General features: G+C 36.6%; 1 pseudogene; it reads right to left on the reverse strand.

Annotated features, from left to right (window-relative positions):
• Positions 1 to 10,427: 10,427 nt before the first annotated feature.
• Positions 10,428 to 10,879, reverse strand: LOC118834613 (annotated as a pseudogene).
• Between the last annotated feature and the right edge of the window lie 8,665 nt (positions 10,880 to 19,544).

Consider the following 19,544-nt stretch of genomic DNA (forward strand, 5'->3'; position numbering starts at 1 on the left):
AGGAGACTAGAGAGAGAGTTCCAGCAGTTTTTGAAAATGCTCAGCCAGGAGATGGGGCATGAGAAACAGCAAGGAGCCCAGTGTCCCTGGATTAAAGAGTAAGTGAGGTACAATTAAGGAATGGGGTGGAATAAAATCTTAGAAAATGGAAAAGTAGGAAGTTGCAAGGTTGGCTTTAAGAGCCACATAGAAAATTTCATATTTGATCCTGTAGGTAAAATGTAGAGTCAAGTATCTGGAGATTGTTGACATGGTCAGACCTTTGCTTTCAGAAGATCAATTTCATACCTGAGGCAAGGAAGCCAATCAACTGGCTGTTGCAGTATGTCAGGTATGAGGTGATGAGAGTGTACCAGAGTGTACCAGAGTGGTGGCATTGCCAGAGTGGAGGAGAGAGTATATAGTATATATATAGAGAGAACATATAGTATATCGAGAATATATAGAAGATATAACCTTATTAAGCACCTACTATGTAACAGGAATAAACCCAAGCACTAAAGGTATAAAAATAAAAGTGATACTAACTTTTCCCTCAAGGAGCTTACATTCTGTTCAAGGGATATATTAGTTTGCAGATAAAATAAAATAGAATATATACAGAATAACTATGAGCTGATTTCAGGGAGGGAACTATCCACTACAGGAAGAAGCAATCCTTGTGGAAACAAAAGTGGAAACAAAAATAGGAAATTGATGAGAAGAGGATAAAAAAATATTTTAAAAAATCTTAGGAGAATAGATTTAGAACTAAAAGGGACTTCAGATGCACCCTCACCCAATTTTTTTTTCTGACAAGGAAAATGACACCAAAAGAAAGTAAGTAATGCCCAAAGTCACAGAGATAGCAAGCATCAAACGTGAGATGGGTACCCATGTTTTCCCAGTGCAGAGCAGATTTTTTTTGGAGCTGCATAGCTGGAACATTAGTTGAAGTGGAGCAACTATAAACAGCAGCATTTGACTTAAAAACACCATAGAAACAAAGTTGCTTTAAAAGATTCCTCCTTGAATGAATGATGTTGGAAACATTTATTAATTGCTTCAGCGGATCTATTGCCCTAAACTCTGGGGATACAAATTCCAAATTCCTGCCCACAAGGAGTTTGTTTTCCAATAAGAAGAGACAGGATAAAGAAGAATTTAGGTTTGGAAATTTACAGGGGTCTCAAGGGGCTCTTTTCAGTAGCAATAGCTATGTGCATTTTATGTTGTAGTTTTAGAAATGAAAAGTTATAAAGAGGGGTGTATTGGGGCAGAAGCAAGACAACATAAAGATTACACTACAATGAGTGGGCGTCTGGCTGGAGAGAAGAAAGAGCATCAGAAAGCCTGGTTTCTCCTCTACAATCTAAACGACATCCTCCTGGTTTCTCTAGAACAAGATGTCCCACTTGGACTAAATTGATCACTTCTAATCTAATCACTTTGCTGCTATCTCAAGCTCTGGAAACCGCATCCCTCAGCTTCCTCTGCCCTCTGATTGGAGGGCTGGTGGTTGGAATGTTGTACTTCTAGCAAAGCTCTTTTATAGAATAAAGCTCTTCCTGGTTTCCACTCCATAGAACAAGATGCCCCAATGCAGTGAACTCTTCTGGTGTCCCTTCCCCCTTCCAGTTCCGTGTGTGTATGTGTGTGTGTGTGTGTGTGTGTGTGTGTGTGTGTGTGTGTGTGTGTGTTGTTTCCCCCCTTAGATTATTAGCTCTTTGAGAGCTAGGGCTGTCTTTCTTTTCCTTAATTGCATCTCCAGAGCTTAGAGGAAGGACTGGCATATAATAGGCACTTTATAAATGTTTATTGAATCATATTGAATTGTACCAATCATAAATAAAGAGGTTGATTTTTAATAAGGACCTTCCATAAGTTATCCTTCTGAAACTTTCTCTATGCTACCTACTATGGGAAAGCCGTATTTATCATATTGTTTGAATATAGAACATCCTTGTGTGGCTATTGTTGTTACTTGGTCATGTCTGACTTCATGACCTCATTTGGGATTTTCTTGACAAAGACATTGGAGTTATTTCCTATTTCCTTCTCCAGTTCATTTTACAGGTGAAGAAACTAAGGCAAACAGGATTAAGTTGCCCAGGATCACATAGTAAATATCTGAGACTGGAATTGAACCCAGGTCTTCCTAACCCCAGGCCTGATGCTCTATTCACTGCACCACCTAGTGTGGCTTGACCCTCTAGGAGAGTCAGAGACTGCTTCAAGGAATGCTTGGATCCCACACAGGGCTTCTGTGAGAACATTACCCTACCCTTGTATTTTGCCATCCCCCAAATTTTATTGAATGTTTAGACTTACCTAAAGCAGTCCACACGCATTATCTGGAAACTGCCTATATGCAGCAGTTGTGTATCTGTGCTCTGGAAACTCATTACATTCATTGCCCTTATTTGAACTCTATGTAATGTAAAAGTTACAGAGGTTCAGGGGATTGTGGTACAACGTTATCAGGCTCTACACTCTGCCGAATGACAACTTCTTTCTGAAACATTTTTTTCAGTTTTGGGTTTCTTCTAGACCAACTCTACTTCACAGGATTATGCTGAAGAAAACACAAGCAATAGAATTTTGAACTATGAACTATGAATGCATACAGGCACACGATCAGATTATTCCTGAGCAATGCAACAAAGTTCAGATTCATTTATGACCATTTGGTATGTAATTAAGTGTACATGTTGGGACCAGGCACAACAGTTTGGCCAAAAAAGTGTGATTTGGACTAGAGTTTATTGAGTTCTTGGGTGACAAGGCAAAGACTCTCCAACAGAAAAATACATGAGACTTATATAGGTTTCAAGGACTCTGGAACAGGATATAGATGAGACAAAAGTCAATTGGTCATGGTCCCTAATGTTGGGATCAAGACAGATCTGGTACAATAATCCTTTTACTCAGCTCCTGGGTTAAAGATTTTTGTATAACAGCATGGCAGGGTTGGAGTGGGGTGGGGTTGGGGAACTAAACTGTTTCTCAGAACAGGTTATCATGACACATTCTATTTTGGGGTTATTTGCATTGAAAGCACTAATGGGACAGTATAAATATCCACATAGGAACAAAATGGAGTGATTTTCAAAATGGGGTAGTTCTGGACCCACATTAGACAGACTAAATATGTGGCCATCCTAATTAATCATTGATCTAGGGAAAAAAAAAAAAAACTTTTCCAGTCTTCCTTAATCTTAGTGCCTTCCTTTTGAGATTATCTCCAGTTTATTCTGTATGTATCGTGTTTGAACATAGTTGTTTTCATTTTGTCTTCTCTATTAAACTTCAAGTTCCTTGCGAGTAGGGACTTTAAACAAAAACAAATCATTTTTTTTTCCTCTTTCTATCCTCTGTGCTTAGCACATTGCAGACACATGTGCAATGTGCATTGCTTAATAAAAATGTCTACTGATTAACTTGATTTAATCTAAATAACTGGATTTTGCCTAGATTCAATAGGATTACCTTGGCAAATATAGCTATGAAGAATACAAGGCTCTAGTGGGGGGGAGGCAAACCTGTACTTTTCTTTCAGGGCAGTTAGATGGCACAGTGGAAACAGTACCAGGCTTAGATCTGGAAGACTCATCTTTCTGAATTCAAATCAGACCTCAGACATTTACAAGCTTCGTGACCCTGGGCAAGTCACTTAGCCTTGTTTGCTTCAGTTCCTCATCTGTAAAATGAGCTGGAGAAGAAAATGGTAAACCACTCCAGTATCTTTGCTAAGAAAACTACAAATGGGGTCACAAAGAGTTGAACACAACTGAAACAACTCAACAAGAACAACAACAACACTTTTCTGTCACCCAAATGGGATAAGGCAGTTAAAAGTCACGACAGTGTTCAGAGTTCCAGATTTAGAGGTAGGAAGACCTGAGTTCAAATCCTGCCTCAGATATTTACTTAGCTATATGACCCTGAACAAGTCTTTTAACCTCTATGAACCTGCTTCTTCATTTGTAAAAGTGGGAAGATCATAGTTCCTAGCTCTCAGTGCTGTGATTAGGATGGAAAGAGATACTTATATAAAACACTATTTTAATGTATCAAAGTGAAAACTTTCTTTGTGCTCAATATTATATCTGTTTTTCACTAAGCTATCATGCATATTCTTATTATTCTCATCACCTAGATATAAATACACTTAATAGATCTCACCAGGCAACATCTTCTTTAACAACAAAGCAGCTATCACATAGAGAGCACTTAGAGCATTGCAAAGTGATTTACACATATTATTTCCTTTGAACTTTACTAGCTAGAATTGAATGACATTTTAGTGTGTTCACCTCATGATTTTTTCTTCCTCTTCTTTGATGAGGAGATTTTTTTTTCAAGTTAAGACATTGTCTCGTTCTGGGAAAAGAAGATTTTTTCCAGAGCCCCCTAAGGGGACTAAGAGGCAATTATGGTACCATAACAATTGATTGCTGGACACAAAACTCATATATAGTTGGCTCCTACAGCACTAACTGAGCTAGTCCACCGGAGGTAATTGATGAACTCCTCCCAGAAGTGATCGTGTTTCCTTCAATTATTCAAATAGAAAAGCTGTGAAATTAGGAGGATGTCATTTAGATTGTAGAAGAAAAATTTAAATAGGGATCAAATTAACACACTTCATTAAGAGAACAAAGAACAAAGAGTAGCTACCAACCCTAAATACCCTCATAGAAGTGAATTTAAGAAATGCCCTAGGATACTAGGTTAATGTAGATCCTTCTTGATGCTCAGAAGAACCAAGTTATGAGTATTTACATTAAGTTATTTCGACAAAATGATCACTGGAAATGAAGGAAATCAGTGGCAGAGCTCATTTTAGACACCGCAGATACTCATTCTCATGCCATTTTAACATCAATAAATGTGACTAACCCTCTATTGATCAAAACCATGACTGACTAAAGCTTGCAGGAACTTAAGCTACTTTCATTGTTCACCTGATTTTGAACAATGAATCATTAGTCAAAAATAGGCACACTGTGTAGTCATTGAGCAATGTGAACTTTTAAATCTGTGTTGAAACAATGTAAAAATCAACCTTTCAAAAAATCTGTCAAACTGGTTATTTGATGCCATAAGAAAGGTGGAGGGACAGGCCATCAGCTTTTTATATATGAAATCCCAAAGAATACTAAAAACTCATGTATCTGAAGATTATTCTTTAAAACCTTTTATATTCTCATTTCATCATATGCATATAAATTTATATTATGTTTCTGTGTAATTAATTAAATTTTGCTCTGCTATCTAGCCAAAAGCAAAATACCTAGAGCAGAGCTGTCCAAAATGAAGACCAAGGGTGGCATGCTGCCCAGTGTGATTTGTGCGACCTGCCTACAAGCATAGAAATTTACATGAATGCTTTAGTAAACCAAGCCAAGCTACTGCAGAGCTCTCACTAAAATGGCAAATCAAAATATATTGTCTATTTTTACAATAAAAACCTAAGGTTGGACAGCCCTGACTTAGAGCATTCTTTGTGTAGACTTTATATGAGAAGTGATGCAAACATATAGACAAGAATCACTGATAATGAGAAGACTGAAACGGGTTATAATCCATACTAGGAAAGGAAGTACCCACATTCATGAGATCAAAGTGTCATTCAAGCTTATGTAAAAGTTCTGAAGATCTATGTCCCAAGAAGTTGGTGTGTCACCTATGTCAAATATAGGTCCCCATCTTAGCCTGCCATCCATCAACTTGATGCCCATTCCATAGCAATCCCATATACACCTAGGAAGAATAAATCTCCCAGGTGCTTCTTTAAGAAATTTCTGTTGGCTGACAATATGCCTTCCACTTGCTAGGACTACATTTTCTAGTTGCCTATTTAATAGAAACTCTCAGTTGGATTCCTTCTTGCCCTATCTGATAACATTGCTGATCACTCCTAGAGAAAAAAAAAATATCTGGATAACAACTGACTTGCCCTGATCAAGGCATCTAATTCAAACGTCAGTTTCCTAGTGATATCTTCCCTGATAATCTCTATTATGCCGTCTAGTCACTAGCATATAGCACTTATCATTTTCTAATTTTAATAGTCATTAATAATGTTACTAATTCCACTAGATTTTGAGCTCCTTTAGGGAAGGCTGTATGTCTTGTTCATAAGTTTACACATTTAAAGCTGAAAGTCATATTGGAGCTCATCTTGTTGAGCTTCCTTATTTTATAGATGTGGAAACTTAGGTGAAAAGAACAGTATATTATTTTTATTAATAATACTAATGAAAATAATAATAATTCTGCATCATGCCTTCTTCATTTCTATTCAAATTCTAGGTCCCCATCTTAGCCTGCCATCTATCTTCCCAATTCTCATTCCACAGCAATGACATCTATGCTTGGGGATATTAGAAATCCCGGGGGTGGTGGTGGGGTGGTGATGGTGGTGGTGATGGTGGTGGTGGTGGTGGTGGTGGTGGTGGTGGTGGTGGTGATAATGATGATGATGATGATGATGATGGTGGTGGTGGGGGGTGGGGGGTGGTGGTGGCGGTGGTGGTGGTGGTGTTGGTGGTGGTGGTGGTGGTGATAATGATGATGATGATGATGATGGTGGTGGTGGTGGTGGTGGTGGAGGTGGTGGTGGTGGGGTGGTGGTGGTGGTGGTGGTGGTGGTGGTGATAATGATGATGATGATGATGATGATGATGATGATGATGGTGGTGGTGGTGGTGGTGGTGGTGGTGGTGGTGGTGGTAGTGGTGGTGATGGTGGTGGTGGTGGTGGTGGTGGTGGAGGTAGTTCTTTTTTTTGTTCTTTTTCATTTATATAGTGCTTGAAGTTTTACAAAAGACTATACAGTTATTTTGTTTTGCCCTCCAACTACCTGCTTGCTATTATTTTCTCCATTTTACAGATGAGGAAACTAAAACAGGCAAAAATCAAATGACTTGCCCAAGGTTGCACAGCCTGTAAGAAAAACTAGATTTGAATCCAGGTTTTCCTAACTCTAGGTCCAACATTTACTCTATCCACTGAGTTAACTAGCTGCCCAATATCAGATATGTAAAGGGGCAGAACTGGGATATGAATTCAGGACTTCTAGCTTCAAATTGAATATCTTTTCCAGTGCATTACAATGCCTCGTATTACTGTATTGGTTGCACAGATAGTGTTATCTTCTTAATGGTAAATACTTTAAAATTATTAGTTAAATCTATGGGATTAAAATAAAATGAATGGTGATAAAAAAACAAAACTTCTGTCTAGAACATGGATATTTTCTACTTAGGCAGAAGACTTATGTAGAATTTTAAGTTCTTTTCCCTGTCCCAACATGTCTTAACTAAAAATGAATATTTGATCTAGGCTTGGTCCTCTTCTGGCAAAAGGGTGTGGGAGGAGGAATGAATGATTATTACAAGCAGCATTGGTATTAAAAGATTCCTGGACAAGTTTTATGACCCCATGTAATGAATGTACATGGTAACATGAAAGATAGAGTAAAGGATTTCAAAATTCATCTTTGTTACTCTATAGATCATAGCTAGTATATAATGACAACTGAAATATGAGCACCCTAATCTGTGTTTTTTAATAACTAGATAAAATTAGTCCTCTACAAAAGCAACACATTTCTTCCTTCCTTATAGGACTACTTTTTTATTCTGATTTCAAATCTTTCCAACTTTTCTCTTGGTATTATGATGAAAGATGACAATTATTCTAAGTTCCTTATTGTCGCATGGAAAACAAGGAGCTGAATTATTTTCATCTCTAGACATAGAATGCTTGTATTTTTAAATTTCATTTTATTTTGTTTTGTTTTTCTGGGACTCTCATCCCCCACATAAACATATTTTCCCCTTAAGTGAACATTCAAAATGAGAAAAAGTTGACAGGCCCTAGCAATAATCTTTCTGTTGCTAAGCTGTGACTAATAAAAGAGTCCCTTCTACAAAACAATTGTGGGAAAGAGAACACATACACCAATATAGAGAAGTAAGAAACATTTAGAGAACAAACACTCTTATATTATGAGTTATACTCTGACCCCAAGTTAAGTGGGCAGCTTCTGGAAATTGAAATTTACCTTCCTTTGGAGAGGAGAAAGAGGACAGGGAGAGGGAGAGGACGAATTGAGTTATCCAACTAAATGGGTCCCCATTCAGGCAGCTGTCTACTCATAGATTATGTTTGTCCTTTGTTTTCAAAGAGGATCATGGTATCAGGGAAATGATGACATGACATGAAGATGACTTTGGTTTGAGTGAAGGAGGGCCGTACAAGGTCACCAGCCTCACTTTCTCCTCCAGAGCCATATGCATCCAGTGACCGCATAAATCAGGATTACTGGAGATGACCCAGGATGCCATGGAAGACCCTGGCCCAAGCTCCATTTAAAGGCTATATTTTGGGCCCTCTTGCCTTAGAGTGAATATCAATAGTAACTGTTTCTCCTTGAAACAGCAACCCTGAGGGTCTTCCCCTCCCAGCTTGATTTTTCTTTTCTTTTTTCTAATTAAAGGGGCCATCCCTTGACTCACTTCTTAAAGAGGCCTATTCACTGAATGGGTATTACCTCACTCCAAGTGAGTACATGAAAAGGCCTTAGCCTAAAAGGGCCAGGGTCCCCCATGACATCCTGGGTCATCTCCAGTCATCCTGATGAATATCTCTGGTGCCTGGATGCATATGGCTCTGAAGGAGAAAGTGAGGCTGGTGACCTTGCAGAGCTCTCCCTCACTCAAATCAAAGTCAACTGCAAGTCATGTCATCACTTCCCTGATGCCACGGTCCTCTTCTAAAACAAAGGACAAACACAGTACTCTGATGATTTTCCTTGGCTTCAGTTACCTTAAAGAGACCTTCCCCCCTCTGCAGAATGAATAATGGCTCTTCTTCTTCTTCAATTCAATTCAACATGTCTACCTACATGTGCAAGGCATTGTGCTAGGTGCTAGCCATATAAATAAAAACATGAAAATATTCCCTCTGCTCAAAAATTTGTATTTAAGACCCATTTTTCTCTACTACCACTTTTCACTTTCATCTTCAATACCTCATTCCCTGTTGGTTCCTTTTACTTGGCAAGACATAAAACACTACAGTTAGAAGGAAACATCATTTAGAACATATGTTAGTTGGCAAGGTTGAGTGGTTTAATGAACCAAACAAAAGCAAAAGGGAAAGGAAGAGGGGGCGTTCTCCTTTAACCTCCATAATGGGAGTGTTGGTGGCAGTCATTCACACAAATCATGCATTTTTTATGTTTAAGAGTGAGCCTGCTATTTAGTCATCACCTTTATTTTGCTAAGCATTCTTGGGAAGAAAGAATAGGAAAGGGGAAGGGAATATGTATTTATTACTTGCTTATTACCTGTGTAAAGATAGGCAAGTCACTTAAATTCTGCCTCAGTTTCCTTAAAATTGGGCAATTAATGACACTTTTCTCACATGGTTGTTGTGGAGATCAAATTAGATATTTCTAAAGTACTTATCACAGTGGTGTCACATGGTAAGTGCTATGTAAATGCTTATCACCTTCCTCTTTCCCCCTGTACTGCCTCAGTTTCTGGTGGGGAGAAGGATTAGGTTTATAGTTTAACTCAGTTCTTACACAGCATCTTCCCCATCAAGTGCATATGTTAAACTCTACATCTTTTCTGGCTTCTCCTTGGTTGGAGTGTCAGGCCATGTTCCTCTAGGTATTGATGCTGGGCTGGCTGCAACATCTTAGCTGGCTGCTACATGTGGTCTGGGTTCTGGGACTCCTAGACCATAATATCTTAGCTGGAAAATCAACCCAAATGGAAGACTCCACTTCCTTCACCTAGGATGAGAAAAGATGGCATGGAAAGGTAAAAGGCCCTTTTGGCCTGGGGAACAGTTGGAAAGAAGGCTTCCTACTCTTCCACTTACAGACTCTATTAGTGAAAGAGCTACCTTATTCCCTTATATGTAAATGCAACAAAGCACCAGCTAATGATGACTCAGGCCCTTTTGAAGACAAGGAAGGAAGGAAGGAACGAACCAACGAACGAACAAAAGAACGAACGAAGGAACCAGGGAATGAAGGAATGAAGGAAGGAACAAAAAAGAAAATTAAGTATTAACTAAGCTGAATGATATTGTAATCAGCATCTTCCAGAGCCTCCAGACAGGAATAATCCTGGCTTTGCCATATTGATTTATACATTTATTCATTCTTTCAATTAGTGAGGGCCTTCTCACTACACTGTACTGCATGTGATTTTTCTTTTCACTAAACAAACAAAACCCTCAATATGTGAGAATCCAAATTTAAAAAATGTATATATTGTGTGGGGAGAAGAATTACAAGGGCTATATTTGTTGAAAATGAACAGAAATATTCTCAGCAGACTCAAATAAACAGAATAGTCAACAAGCATTTCTTTTGTTTTCAATTAGAGATGAATTTATTATTTTAGTACAAAAACCAAAACTCACACAACCAGAGCAGAGGCTGTGGATGATTCATATTTCCAATTGGGTGGGAGCACTTTCTTGGTCTTGTAGTACCCAGCAAGCTGATGAATTCGGCTCTCGTTCAGAATCAGACGGAATTTAGAATCCTTATCCTTTCTGTTTCTCTCAAGATGCTTTGGAACCGCAACGGCTTTCTTGATCAAGTGATAAAGATCATCAGGAAGATCAGTGGCAAGTCCCTTGGACTTTAGAATTCTCAAAATTTTCTTGCCACTTACAAAGTGTACTTGTACCATGCCATTAGAATCCCTCAGTTTCACACCAAACTGGGAGGTTGTCAGGCCCTTCTTGGCCAGCTTGCAGATCTGCTCCTTCACTTCATCCATCCAAGGTAAGCTTCAGCCATGTGGGAATGCTGCCACCAAGTCGACTGGGACACGCCCTTCCCGGGAGCATGCATGCAACCCATGATGGCGACCATCTGGCAGCAAAAGAGCAACAAGCACTTCTTAATACTTAACCATGTGCCAGGCAGGCCGTGTGTGCCAATCACTGGGAATACAAACACAAGCAGAAAGAGAAACACTCCCTGCCCTCAGAGAACTCACATTCTAATTAGGAAAGACAATATATATATATATATATATATATATATATATAATATTATTATAATTATATATATATATATATATATATATATATATATAAAAGGAAGGAGTGGGGCATGGTGCAGAAAGTCTACAGGCAGCCTACAGAAGAATGAGATATAGCTAGTTTGGATGCTCTCCAAAAATGGAGACTATGAGAAATGAATACAGACTGCTGACTGCTGATTTGAACCTCAATTAAAACCATAAGACTGTAACTATTTACATCTTAATTGGCAAAATAAAAACAACCAAAAATAATAGTAGCAATTTTACTTTTTAATAACCTTGCTTTAAACAGGAGATGCCTGGTATATCTAAATGATTCTATTTTTATGCATTTGTAAAACACACAACTGTTTTGTTTTTTTATTATTATTTTATTATTTTTATTATTTTTAGCACCAGAGATGCTGAAGTTGAAGGATATACACAGATTAAAGAGTAGGTCAAATTAGGCAAGCATTTAAAAGTCTGGAAAAGTTTCTGCCCTTATAGAAATTATAACCTTCCACTCTTCACAAAATCTCATAATCATCAAATCTCAGAGCCTGAAGGGCCAGTATCCATCTAGTCCACCTGTTACCATAAAATAGAATGATTTCTAAAACATATCTAGCAAAGCAGCATCGTTGTCAAACTTATCTTTGAGGAACTCCAATCAAGAGAAACATATTGCTTCTCAGTGCATCTCATTCTGCTTTTGGATTACTTTAATTATTAGGAAATTAGAAGTATTTCTTTATATCGGATCCTAATTAGCCTCTTTGTAATTTCTATTGCTTTTAGTTCTGGGATGTGATGTCAAGCAGAACAAGGTTAATCACCCTCCTACATCATTTGTTCTATCCTAACATAGTCTTATGTGTTTACATATTATATGCTCCCATATTTTATGCAGTTCGTGGGAGTAAGAACTATTTATGATTTTGACTTTGAATCTATAGAGCCTAATAGAATAGCTTTCTAATATTTAGCTCTCTTTCGTGTCTATAGTATCATATTTGAGATACATAGTGAGCTTACCTTCTGCTAAAATTCTTAATCTTTTTCAATTTGACTTCTGTCTATTCATGCTTATCCCATCCTGAGCTTGTTAGCTCCTTTTTAAAAAGTCAAAAATAAGGCTTTACATTTATAACTGTTTTATTATATATTTTTAAAATTCAGCCCAATGCTAATCTATAAATAATTCTTTGAATTATGACTATATGATCAGGAATCCCTCCAACTTTTGTGTCATCTCTAAGTCTAAGGAGCATATAATTTATAGTTTTATTCAAGACATTGATTTAAAAAATATTGCTTAGCACTTCTTTGGAGATCTCTTCTAAGTCAATACCCAACATTAATGATAACTCTGAATCCAGTCAGTGAGCCTGTTCTGAATCCATCTCACTTGATTATCTTCTAAACCTACATTTCTTGACATATTTCCACAGAACTTGCATAAGAGATTTTAATCAAAAAAATTTATTTTCCAAAATCTATACAAAATTTATCAACATTGTTGCCCTAAGTGTTTGAGTTTAACATCTTTGTTAAAAAAATAAAGGAAATAAGATTAATCTGGCATGACCTGTTCATAATGAAAATAAGTCAGCTCTTATATTCACTTCTTTTTCCATATGTTTATTAACTCTGTGATAATACATTCGAGGATTTTGCCAAAATTGAAGTTGAGTTCCCTGTACTGTAGTTTTTAGATTCCATTATCTTTCCATTTTGAAAAGCAGGATACTTTCCTAACTTCAGTAACTGAAGTACCTTTTTCATTCTTCTTGATCTTTTACATATATCACTGACAGTGACTTTTCAATCATATTTGACAGCTCTTTCAGTACCTAAAGCTTAACCTCATTCAAGGGCAACTAGATTCTCTTACCATCTCTTTATTTAAATTAAGTATTAACTCCCTGCCTATTAGCAATGCTTGTTCTTTCTTTTCAATCAAAAATCTTTATCCATAGAAAAGAAGTCAGAGTTGAATCGAATTGAAATCAGAATTGAGTAGCCTTCCCTATCATCACTAAGAGAGAATCATCCTAGAACTCTTGCTGGTACTCATATTCTGACATAGTTTTATCTTTTATTTTGCCTTATGAATTGATGATAATGGAGGATGAATGGGGAAGATATAAGGTGTCAGAAAGGGTAAGTTTAGTAGGAGATAGGACAGAGATGGGGGTATAATGGCAGCTAAGGGGTTAAGGTTCCATCACATCAGGCTCAAGGCCACATTTGATCCTAATGGCCTTCTAAACAAATGTACTTTCTAAAGCAAAGGCAAAGGAGGACAGAGAAGTATCAATGATGGGCAGATTTAAAATCCAAACCAATACAATAAAAGATTCCACATACCGAAATCTTGAAATGCAAGTTCCAGAACCTTTTTATAGGGTGAGCCAATGTCCCTGAAACAGTAAGAAGTACCAAAAACAACCCACAGAAAAACAAAGAGCACACTCTAGTCTCTTGTAGACTACCTGTTGGTAACTAACTGTCTTTATCCTACTCCTACTTTCCTTTGAGATGGGAGGATAATTAAAGGACTCTAAATTCTTCACTTGCCCTCAGTACTATTCTGTAGTGGGGAATTTGAAGAGGAAGGAAATGGAGTATGACCTAAAGTGTGGGATTAGTTAACTTGTAGGATTGGATTAAGAAAGAGAGGAATTTTGTTTTGCCATGCATGTGTCCATGGCTCTTAATTACAATGTGATTTTATGTAAATTAATGAAACTGCTACTGAACTTGAACTTAACTGTGGAACAATGGCTAAAGCAAGACTAGGCCTAAAAAGAAAACAATTATGAACAATGGGCAGATTTCAAGGGTTCCTTCCTTCATTTCCAATTATTTGTTACTACCAAAAAAAGCTACTACAAATATTTTTGTACACATTTCCTCTAACTTTGGTATCTTCTATGTGCATTTTTAGTAGCGATACCACTGGGTCAAAGGACAGAGAAAGAGAGAGAGATATTGAATACATAAAGCATACCAATATAAATATTTGTATCATGTCTACTTAACACATGATAAATTGGTATACCATGTGGCATATAATATATAAAAACAAATGTGTATATATATGATATCTTTTTATTTCATGTTTATGTATCATCTCTTAAAAATCAGTCCAGTTTTAAACTTTAATAGTCATTAGGATAGTCATTAAACTATGACTTTGACCCAGAGGTCTTTTTTAGCACCACAATTTGAAAGTGTTTTTCAATGCTCAGATTTCCTTCTAGTCCAAACTCTCACAGCTATATATTACTACTGAAAAAAACCATAGTTCTGATTCTATGAACCTTTGTCAGCAAGATGATATCTCTATTTTTTGAGACTGCTATTCATATTTGCCATAGCTTTCCTTCCAAGGAGCAAGCATCTTTTGATTTCATGACTGCCCTCTCCATCTGCAGTGATCTTTGAGATCAAGAACATAAAATCTGACACTGCTTCTGTGTCTTCTCCCTATATTTGCCAGGAAGTGATGGGACCAGTTCCCAAGATCTTAGTGGGTTTTTTTGATTGCTGTTGTTTTTTTCCTTTGTAATATCAAACGTCAAGTCAGTTTTTACACTCATTTCTTTCACTTTCATCAAGAGACTTCTTAATTTTACCTCACTTTCTCCCATCAGAGTGGTATCATTTACATTTCTGAGTTTGTTAATACTTCTCCCAGCAACCTTAATCCAGCTTTCCATTTGCACAGCCTGGCATTTCATATAATGTACTCTGAATATTAATTAAATAAATAAGGTGACAGTATAAAACCATGTCCTACTCCTTTCTCAATCTTAAATCAATCAATTGTTCTGTATTCAGTTCTAACTGTGGTTTTTTGACCTGTATACAGGTTCCTCAGAAGACAAGTAAGATGATCTGATACTCCTTTCTCTTTGAGGACTTGCCACATTTTGTTGTGATCCACACAGTCAATTAAGCAGAAGTAGATGTTTTTGTTTTTGTTTTTCGTGTAACTCCCTTGCTTTCTCCATAATCCAGTGAATGTTAGCAATTTGGTCTCTAGTTCCTCTGCCTCCTCAAAAACCAACCTGTTCTTATGGTAATTCTTGGTGCACATATTGTTAAAGCCTAGCTTGCAGAATCTTAAGCATAACCTTGCTGGTATGTGAAATAAATGCAATGGAGTATTACTTCACCATAAAAAAATTATGAAAGTGACACATTTAGAGAAGTCTAAAAAGAAACTTACATTAACAGTTGCATACTGACGTGAGCAAAACAGGGAACAAAATATACAATAATTTCAATAATGTAAAGGAAAACAAATTTAAAAGGTTCAGGAACGCTGATCAGTGTATTTACAAATTAGGAGTTCAAAGGACTGATGACAAAGAATGCTTCCCACACCTGGACAGAGAAGTAATGGACTAGAAACGTACAATGAGGCATATTTTCATACATGGTATAAATTTATTTTCCTTTATTTGCTTAATACTGCACTAAGACTTTTGGGACACTTTATATACTCATACGCATGCTTGATATTCAAAAGGAAAGTTTTTTTCCCATTTCTTATATTTTATTCTTTATGATGCTGATACAACTTTAATATCTAAAAGATTATGCTAGGAGATCATTAATTCTGGAATGTCCTATCAAGCTGGAAATAAAGAGCTCTGTAACAGAAACACCAAACAGGCTAAAGATGGAAAGGCTAGCTACTGGGGGATGATGAAGGATGAGGATGAGGATGGAGACAATCTATTTTATTCTTGTAACTTTAAAATAACTTTTTAATTATTCGAAATGACTAGAATAAATTTAAAAGTTAGAAAGTATGTACCTACTAGCCAAGTGGCATCCAGAAAGACTTCCAGCAGTCAGACAAAATTTGATTAAATAGAAAAAGAGTAATTTGGCTGATAGGGCATCCAAGATTAACCCAGGCATTTCCTTGCTAAATATCCACTATCAAAAAAAATTTAAGATAGGTGATGTTTCCTGCTAATCTTTTAAAAGGAAAATATTCTATAGGAAACTGAAAAATTATCAAACAACTTTGGGGCAGGCCAAGGAAAGTGACTTAGGAACTGAATATTTTCATTTAGCCACCTTATGATAAAGGTGTTTCATTTTATTTTGTTTTCTCATCAAAATGTAGGAAAATGGAATAATGCTGCTTCCCTTTCAATGACACATGAATTTATTTGCACTATGGAAACTTTTTAGTTCTAAAAAGTTCAATGTGTCAATGAGAGCTGAAAAGAGTGCAGCATAATGCATCTGGCACAAGGGCAGAGAAGGTGCCATTTCAGCTGTGTGTAACATTCATAAATTTTGCACAAGTTTTAGCTGGTGCATGCTTCTTTCTTGCAAAAGTAACCTGGAAGAAGATAGTACATTATTTATCCCCTCATTTTTTTTTTGTCCAGACTTGTGATTTCATCTCTGTGGGGATCTCCCTGTGTAGAATTTCCTATGGTAGTTATAGATCAACAACTGGTCTGCAACTTCTAGAGTTTATATTTTTATCAAATTTAAATTAAGTACAAATTTATTGATATCTCTCTCACATATCTCTCTCACAACTATGCATAATTCAGATACTGACATGTAAACACAGGAACACATGAAGTATCTCTGATTTCATCAATATAGGAAAGCACTCCTTGTGTGAGAACTCTTTTCACCAAGTTAGATGATCATAATACCTCTATGAATAATTACATAAATCCTAAGGAGTTTTATGAGGTATATATATACATTAAGTGACTTGCCCAAGGTCACACAGCTACCAGTGAAAAGTATTAAATCTGACAGGATAATAGAATCATGGATCAAGAGCTAGAGAAGACCTGAGAAGCCATCTAGTTCTGCACCTACATTTTATATAAAAAACAACTGATGCCTAACAACTCTGCCAAAGTTCAACAAGTAATAAGCATCAGAGGCAGAATTTGAACCTAGATCCTTTGACCCAGGTTTTCTTGATTCTAAACTTAAATCTCTATCCATAATACCAATGAATTTATTTGTATTTCCATCAAGGGTATATAGGAAAATGTTTAACAACAAGCTCTGGAAGTGGGACCAGGAAGATTTCACAGTACCCTTTAAGTTTAATTTATGTTATTAATATTCTTCCATTATTTTCTTAAATATACAAAATCAATAAAATAATTAAGCCCTGTTTTATGGTATTTACTGATGTCTAAATGTAAGTGCTCACAATCAAAATTTAACAATCCATTCTCATAAACTGATTTGAGCACACAATTTATGTGTGTATAGACACCCCTTTAAAATAACTTAGTATAATATATATAGTATTCGTATATAACTTATAATAGTATATAATATAATATAATAGTATATAACTTAAAATAACTTAGTAGAATATATAAAAATTATTTTCCATTAAAGGAAGGAAATAAACATTTAATTAAATAAATAAATAAAATGTCCCACTAGATTGTAAGCTCTTTCATTAGATTAAAGATGCTTGAGGATAGGAACTTCCTCTTTTTATATCCTTAGTGTTTAGCACAGTGCCTTGTATGTCAATGCATAATAAATGTTTATTGATTGATTATTGATCGCCAGGGCCGGTGCTAAGCACTTGGCAGATGTTATCAAATTTGATCATCACAACAATCCTGGAAAGGCAGATATTATTATTGTCTCAATTTCATAGTTGAAGAAATTGAGGGAGATATGTTAAGTGACTTGTCCAGGTCACATAGCTAATGGTAAATGTCTGAAGTCAAATTTGAATTCAGATCTTCCTGGCTCTAGGACCAGCCTCCATAGCTTCCTCTAAACTAGAAAAACATCTTTCTAGTTTTTCCTAAGGCAGTTATAGAGAAAAGCGACCAATGATCTGTCAAATAATGTGTCACTCATATTATTGAACATACATACTGAAACAATTGATTATATAGTGTATCATATCTCCCCCTTTGGCTTGTGCTATAAAAATGAAGGAAAAATATATAAATAGATTAACTTGAAAACCTTTAATAACAAGGATTCTCATAATGTCAAGTTTCATTTTTTACTCTGTATTTTTCATACATCAAAAATATTATTTTAGTTCTTGAGTCCTCTCTAACTGACTTAACCAATTTAAGTTAATCACGTTGAGCAAGTTACTTAAGCTGTTTGGGAATCAAACGTTTTGCAAATCATCTTCTAGCTCTGACAAACTCATAAATTACAAAGATACATTGACTTCTTCAAGATACTTTCAGGATTTTGTATCACCTTAATGGCTCTGGAATTTCCTCTCTGCTCTCAACTTCCCAGGCATATTTTCCTCTTACAGGGTGTCTCAGTCATCAGGATGCGCCCACCAAATTGCTAGAACACCACTTTATACCAGTCTTCTTTTATCTGGAAATGTATGATGGCTAAAGAAATTGGACTTTCCACTAGTATGTACCAACATCAACTATATAGATGAAAATAGAATCAAGGTCAACTACCACACTAAAGGTAAATTATTTAACTTGAAAAGGCTTATGAGCCAAGACTAATGGGGAGAAAGAGTTACTGCATGATTTTATGCTCTCAGATAATTATGCACTCAATGAAGACTCTGAGGTTGAGATGCAACAATGTGTGGATTGATTCAGTGTTACTTGTGCTAATTTTGGCCTAACAATTAATACCAAGAAAACAGGTTCTTCACCAGCCAGCACTGCACCATCAATATGTAGAACCATTGGACACAGCAAATGGAGAAATTTTGAATGCTATGGATAAGTTCATTTACCTTTGAAGTATTCTTTCCAGGGATGCACACATAGATGATGAGGTTGATGTACACATTGCCAGAGCTAGCTCAGTTTCTGGAGGCTCTGAAGGAAAATATGAGAGAGAGGAAGTATTAGACTCCCTACCAAACTTAAGCCCTACAGAGCTATTGTGCTGACCTCATTGTTGTATGCCTGTGAAACCTACATAGTCTACCAGCACCATGCCAGGAAACTGAACAACTTCCATTTGAATTGTCTTGGGCAGATTCTGAAGATCACCTGGAAAGATAAGGTACCAGATAGTGAGATCCTTTATTGAGCTGAATTGCCAAGCATTGAATTCCTACTGCAGAGAGTGTACCTCTGATGGGCTGACCACATTGTTTGAATGCCAAACATACATTTGCCTAAAAGATATTTTACAGGAAACTCACACAAAGTAGATGCTCACATGGTGATCAAAAGAAATGAAACAAGGACACTCTCAAGGTCTCTCTGAAGAACCTTGGTATCAGTTGTGAGATATGGGAGACACTGGCATAGGATCATCCAGCATGATATGCCCCCATCAAAGAAGGCTCTGTGTTTTATGAGCAAAGCAGAATTGTAGTAGCTCAAAACAAACAAACATGAGATGAGCAAATTTAGAGACATGTCCCTCCCAAATGGTCATGTGTACTATTTGTGCCCAACCTGTGGTAGAATGTACTGAGCATATACTGGTATGATCAGCCACAGCTGGACATACTCT

This window comes from Trichosurus vulpecula, chromosome 1 (genome assembly GCF_011100635.1).
Source record: "Trichosurus vulpecula isolate mTriVul1 chromosome 1, mTriVul1.pri, whole genome shotgun sequence".
In the NCBI taxonomy this organism is placed as follows: domain Eukaryota; kingdom Metazoa; phylum Chordata; class Mammalia; order Diprotodontia; family Phalangeridae; genus Trichosurus; species Trichosurus vulpecula.